Genomic DNA, 7,432 nt, shown 5'->3' on the forward strand with positions numbered 1-7,432 from the left:
TTCCTGTGTGGAATCCCGGGAATACAGAGGACGGGGACATCTCTCTGGTGGGTTCCCATGACTGGATCCATCTGTAGGAAACACACACACTGACTGAATCCATTGTTTCTATGTGTTTATCAGATGATGGGGGATCTAGGTGGATCCTCCGTACTGCTCTCTCCTTTACAATAAAGTCTCCTCTTACCCGGTGATGTGAGGGGCGGCTGATTGTCCATCATGACGTCCTTGTAGAGATCCTTGTGTCCTTCTAAATACTCCCACTCCTCCATGGAGAAATAGACAGTGACACCCTGACACCTTATAGGAACCTGACACACACAATGATACAGTCACCATCCAGACACATCCCTTGTCTGTTACTGGAGAATGTCCCAGAATTCCCGGCACCGCTCACCTCTCCTGTCAGCTGATGGACCATCATGGTGGTCAGTTCCAGAATCTTCTGCTCTTTCTCCCTCTCAGGTATCAGAGAATGAGATGGAGGCACCATGGTGAGGCTCTGGGTTCTGCTCCATCCTCCTGAGATTGGCTCCCCACTAGACTTCTTCTTTACAACATAATCCTACAGATCAGGAGACAAATAAAACATATCAACCACCTGACATCATCTAAATGTGTGCAAAAATAAAATGGTCTATTGACCAGAATAGACAAGAGTGATGTCATGTGACCTCCCAGAATCCTCCTCACCTCTCCGGTCAGGTCTGTGTTTTAATAATAGAGATGAGAGTGATGTCATGTGACCTCCCAGAATCCTCCTCACCTCTCCAATCAGGTCTGTGTTTTAATAATAGAGATGAGAGTGATGTCATGTGACCTCCCAGAATCCTCCTCACCTCTCCGGTCAGGTCTGTGTTTTAATAATAGAGATGAGAGTGATGTCATGTGACCTCCCAGAATCCTCCTCACCTCTCCAATCAGGTCTGTGTTTTAATAATAGAGATGAGAGTGATGTCATGTGACCTCCCAGAATCCTCCTCACCTCTCCAATCAGGTCTGTGTTTTATTAATAGAGATGAGAGTGATGTCATGTGACCTCCCAGAATCCTCCTCACCTCTCCGGTCAGCAGGTAGACGATCTCCAGGGTGAGGTTTAGTATCTTCTCAGTCATGTGACTCCGGTCCTCCTCCATCCTCATTGGTGCCATCATGTGATCTATACAGGTCTCCTTGTAGACGGATAACTTTGGGAAATGAAAGTAAGAATGATTTGGATGGTATTGGTCACACAATAATAGGATGTGGATGTGAGGGGGGAATAGGAGGGTTGCTGGACATTGAAGGACTACTCCCCCCATGGGAAGACATTTTGTTTGGACTGTTTAGTGTTTACTACAATTTTGAGGTCCGGGGCCCCTTTTCTCTGTTGGGTTTGTTTGGTCTCTGAACTGGTTTTGATGAGTATTAGATCTGCAGACAAGGAATGATAAATCTGATCCTTCCTATGACTAGTTTGCTCTGAGGCAGTGCTGTGAGGTCAATGTCGGCTCATCATGCAGGGATGGTCACTTTACATCACCCAACGCCCGGGACATGTAGTTCTGGGGGCCGGGCAAGTATTGTGTTTAATCTTTATCCCTGCTGAGGGCAAGCAGGGATAAAGCTCTCCTTTCAGGTGCCAGCCTCTGCCACCCCGTGTGTGTGATCCTCTCCTGTACCTACTATGCTTCCCCGGCTCTGCTTGCCCATCTGTGGGCCCGGGTCAGTGGGTGTCGGAGGGTAGAGGGGATGGAGGAGAGCGGACACGTTCACTCCCTTCTTGTCCTGACCCAGAAGTGACGTTATGACAGATTTCCCGACCACTGAGGACGGCAAAGAATGTAATGCGGTGCGATGTGCACTACATTACATCCAATGGAGTACAGGGGAGACATTGGGGGTCTTTTAGACCCTGGATGTCTCAATAAAGAGAACCTCTCATCAAAAGTCATCTCATAGAGGACTTTGTCCCCTTAAGTAAAAATGTGTTTTTTAAATGCAAAGAATTAAAGTTACAACCAAGTACATAACTCCTCCCTTTAAAAAATTTTAAGGCCCCCGCTCCCCCACATATATGCACGCTCAAATGTAAGAGCACACGCTGGAGGGCCTACACGTGATAACATTGATTGTGATACACGTTACATATCGCCGGTCACACCAGAATGAGAGGATAATTCTAGGAGCAGACCTCCTCCGTACTCTATACTGATGACCTAGAAGGGGCTATAAATGTGTCCCCTATAGATAATACCGGGGACTAAAGGTTGTCACCATTTCAGCACACACAACTTAAGGTTTGACATGTTGGATATCTATTTACTCGCTGCAACCTCGGCTTTTATATTTTTACACATAAATGGGTCATTTATTGCTTTTTTTGTGCCCTGAAATTAACTTAAGTGTATTTTTTAGTGAAATTTGGCATTTTCTAGACTTTGTGATAATATTTTGTAACATAAAAAAATAGAACTGCCGCTATTTTATTCTCTAAAGTCTCTACTTTTAGAAAACCTATATTTTGGGGGTTTTGTGTCATCTTCAGGTTAAAATGATTTTTTAAATGTGCAAAAAATGCAAAAATGGCTCTGGGAGTGAAAGGGAGAAAAGATAAGCTGGACACTCCCCTTTCCTGAGGAGCAGCCAATCAGTTCTCATTACACTGCAAGGTCTCTCCCCTCCCTGCTAGTCCCCGGGTGCGGTGCTGGAGACAGGTGGGGGAGGGGAGGGGAGGAGGAGATAAAGAGCACAATGTTACACATATTAAATGTTTTAGTCACTATAAAGCCCCTTTCATTTTTGAAACCCCCAACATTCCTAAAAGCACCTCAGATTTATATACATTTGTTGTTAAAAAGGAATATTTTCTTCCTCCTGAGCAGCAATGTAAGGGGCTCTATGCTCCATACTCCTGACCCCGGCACTCCAACTGCAAGAACTGCAAACAACACCTGCTGGCGCTCTTGTCCCCCTGGTCCCTAGACACCCTCTGTTCCTCTTCCAGTGGGGTCAGGGCTAGTGACACAAGTAAGGCCGACCTCATCATTTCAGTCTCCCATCAGGTACATGACAGTGTTTTAGTCAAGGACTAAAAATGTCCGGTGCTTATCTGTTCCTGTCCTAATTTATGACACTAGCTTTGGAATGTGCGCACATTGGAAGAGACTCACGCTGACACACAAGGTCAGTCTATGAATACTTCTAGTTTATTATAATGAGAAAATGAGCTTATATATGTAGAATGATGCAAGAGTCATGTGAGGACAGCATCAGAGTCATGTGACAACAGCATAAGCATTATATTAGTCTTTGATTGGTCATTTCCACACTAAAAAAATCTCCGTCATGGTATAGGTGTGATCTTCTTCCAGGCCTTATCTCATAGGAAAACATTCTTTTGTCTTCCAAATCACACGATGGGAGGGGGTCTGTTCCTGTGAGCAGACATTTCTTAAGCAAGGATTTCTTATAGTACCACAAAGCCCAGCAGGCAGAAAATATTCACACAACATATGTATTAAAGTATAAAAGTAAATATTTATAAAACTTATAGAAATAGCGTATATATATATATATTCAATAGGAAATGAAATAGGCATTTTACCAAATCCATCACAACAGTACCAGTCAGCCAATGATGGAGTCTGAAAGGGAGGCCTCTGCAATAGGGGACATCTGTCAATCAATCTCTGCCTTGTCTTACATGGTGCAGAGGTTGCAAAAGAAACCTTGAGCACATGGAAAACCAATTACCAACCAAGTCAGATGTCTCAACAGCCATGGGTCCTTCTGCAGTCTTAGACATAACTACCCAGAGAGGGCTCAGCATGATTCATGACCCCTCTAGTGATATAAAGATCTATATAGAGGAAATGTGATCTCCTTCCTCCTGCCGGTGACCCCTCTAGTGATATTAAGATCTATATAGAGGAATCAGGACCTCCTTCCTCCTGCTGGTGACCTCTCTAGTGATTATAAAGATCTATATAGGGGAATCAGGACCTCCTTCCTCCTGCCGGTGACCCCTCTAGTGATATAAAGATCTATATAGAGGAATCAGGACCTCCTTCCTCCTGCCGGTGACCTCTCTAGTGATATAAAGATCTATATAGAATAATGAGGACCTCCTTCCTCCCGCCGGTGACCCCTCTAGTGATATAAAGATCTATATAGAGGAATCAGGACCTCCTTCCTCCTGCTGGTGACCCCTCTAGTGATATAAAGATCTATATAGAGGAATCAGGACCTCCTTCCTCCTGCCGGTGATCCCTCTAGTGATAGATCTATATAGAGGAATCAGGACCTCCTTCCTCCCGCCGGTGACCCCTCTAGTGATATAAAGATCTATATAGAGGAATCAGGACCTCCTTCCTCCTGCTGGTGACCCCTCTAGTGATATAAAGATCTATATAGAGGAATCGGGACCTCCTTCCTCCCGCCGGTGACCCCTCTAGTGATATAAAGATTTATATAGAGGAATCAGGACCTTCTTCCTCCCGCCGGTGACCCCTCTAGTGATATAAAGATTTATATAGAGGAATCAGGACCTTCTTCCTCCTGCCGGTGACCCCTCTAGCAATATAAAGATCTATATAGAGGAATCAGGACTTCCTTCTGTGATGTTTGTGTGCAATAGAGGCATGGACGTTGTACATGACAGCCATCTTGTTAGGTCTCAGCCATGTTCTCTCCTGTCCTCCCCCCTCCTTTGTACATGGAATGCATAGCTACAAGTTGAACGGAGGTCAACAGGATCTCTTATCCTAAATAAAACACAGATAGATCAGCTCCAGGGCTGTAAACCTCTAATTAGTCTGGTTCCAGGGGGTTTGCTGGAAAACCACTTTCCTCTGCTGGATCATAAAACAATAACTCAGTCAGTCATGACCTGTTAGGCTATTAGGGCAGAGCGTGCCATAAAACGTACATTCCACAAGAGTCATTTTTCATACAATTCATACACTTCAGCAGGAACTGGGCACATTAATATGAAGTATATATACAGATAGATCATTTTAATATGAGTCACACAAGACCTTACATTACTATGTTAGTGCCTACAAGAGAGAAGAAGCAGTCTCTTCCCTCCTGGGTGACAAGGGTACGCTATGTTTGGTATCTTTGTGTTCCGAACAGGGGCGGACTGACAACTCATGGGGCCCCTGGGCAATAGGGGATCATGGGGCCCCTGTGTCCTTGCCCAAACTCAAAAAAGCCTATGAAAAAGGTACCAGGGGCATCTCATGGGGCCCCCTACTGACCCCGAGCCCTCGGGCAGTGCCCGAGTTTCCAAATGGTCAGTCCGCCCCTGGTATAGAATATAATTCTAAATATTAATCTGCCAGTTGCAAGGATGCTACCTGTACCTATTGAAGGTTATTGACCTTAGTATGAAATTGTAAGGGATTTGGTCATAACCTTGGTTACCGCCTAACACCCATCCCCAAACTGGATGATTGGTCATTTGTTCTCAGGAGACACCCCTTTAATATGGTAGAAAAAGACTGACAGCCTGGAGAAGACAGCTCTCATTTAACATCAATCAGAAAACATCTAACAGACTTGAGAGCCAAGGCAATCTTTTTGTTCGGACAATTGGACTCTGCTCAAACCAAGGATATTGCAAGTATTCTGCCTTCTGAACTCCTTTCTTTTATTTCTCTGTTGTTTTATTGCTCTCTTTATATCTTTGTCACATCTTTATTTGTAAATATTTTTATTGCACCATTTTGACCTTTTTAGTAATAAATCCTATTTTCTGAAAAGTGTTGAACTGTCTCTAAAGCTTTTAATGCAAATTAAAGAATCTCTGACCATGGAAGAGTGCTCCTGTATGTGATAATCCTCTGAATATCCCTGTCCCTGGAAGAGTGTTCCTGTATATAATAATCCTCTGAATATCCCTGTCCCTGGAAGAGTGTTCCTGTATGTAATAATCCTCTGAATATCCCTGTCTGAGGTGACAGTGTGTATTACAGACACTTATACTAATATCATAGTGTTACTGCTAAGATTTGTGAGTTTCCTCCTTCTCTGTACAAAGGTGGTGGTGGCAGTGTGAAGGGTTAATTGCGTAATTAACCAGTAACAATCGCTCTCAGGCTGCTGGCACATAGATTGTAGTCCCACAAGCTGGAAAACCTTTGTTCAGGGCGCAACTGAGAGTGGCATTGTTACGCAAGTGGCAGATCGGCTGGTCCTTCGGTCACGAGTTGGTGAGAAGGGCTGAGGTCGGATGCCGCATTCTGTCATACCTTCCTCCCGCTGGTGACCCCTCTAGTTATGCATCCTAGAATTCTATTCGCTTTCCCCACTGCCTGGCCATGCTGTTTGTTCATTTTGTTCAATCATCTGAAATAAGTACCCAAAATCCTTTTCTTCTGAAGTGCTGGACAACACTGTACCTCCAATGTTGTACTTTCTCAAGGGATTCTTTTTTCCTGGGTGCATTATTTTAGATTTGAAATATTGAACTGCAATTTCCACTTTTTTACCAATCTTCCTGCAATGCTAAATCCTGTTCTATGTTACAGACACCTCCAAGGATATCCTCCCTATTACACACCTTTGTGTCATCAGCAAAGAGACATCCCCTTACCCAACAACCATTTAGTTCTATCACTTACATATAGATTACATAGAACAGCTCCCAGTACAGAGCCTTGGGGTACACCACTAGTGACTGCTCTCTGTTCCGTGTGAACCCCATTTACAACCACACTCTGGTATCTCTCCTTTAGCCAACTGCACATCCACTGAACCACCCAAGGGCTAAGTCCTAGCTTGTACAACTTCTGTATTAGATCGTTATGTGGAACTGTATCACATGCCTTGCTGAAGTCAAGATATTCTATGTCCACAGCACCACCCTGGTCCAAAACATTGGTAATATAGTCAAAAAGTCCAATCAGATGAGTCTGCCATGGTCTGCCCCCAGTAAAGCCATGCTGCTTTGGATCCAGCAAGTTGTGTGTTTCTAGATGATCAATGATCCTTCCTTTCAGGAGTGATTCCATTAACTTGACTACCACCGATGTTAGACTCACTGGCCTGTAATTGCCGGCTTCTACCTTGCTGCCCTTCTTGGATGGAACACACTGTGCACTCCATTACATGAACAACATTGGGAGTGCTGCAATCATCATCTGATCAGGATACACAGGAGTATGAGCCAATCATAGATCAGCAGGTGCCTACAGGTTACCACCCCACAGGGTTATGATCCAATCATAGATCAGCAGGTGCCTACAGGTTATCACCCCACAGGGTTATGAGCCAATCATAGATCGGCAGGTGCCTACAGGTTACCACCCCACAGGGTTATGAGCCAATCATAGATCAGCAGGTGCCTACAGGTTATCGCCCCACAGGGATATGAGCCGATTGTAGATCAGCAGGTGCCTACAGGTTATCACCCCACAGGGATATGAGCCAATCATAGATCACCAGG

The sequence above is a fragment of the Staurois parvus genome, unplaced genomic scaffold (genome assembly GCF_062004578.1).
Source record: "Staurois parvus isolate SC_StPar_1 unplaced genomic scaffold, SC_StPar_1.0 ptg000720l, whole genome shotgun sequence".
Taxonomy (NCBI): Eukaryota; Metazoa; Chordata; class Amphibia; order Anura; family Ranidae; genus Staurois; species Staurois parvus.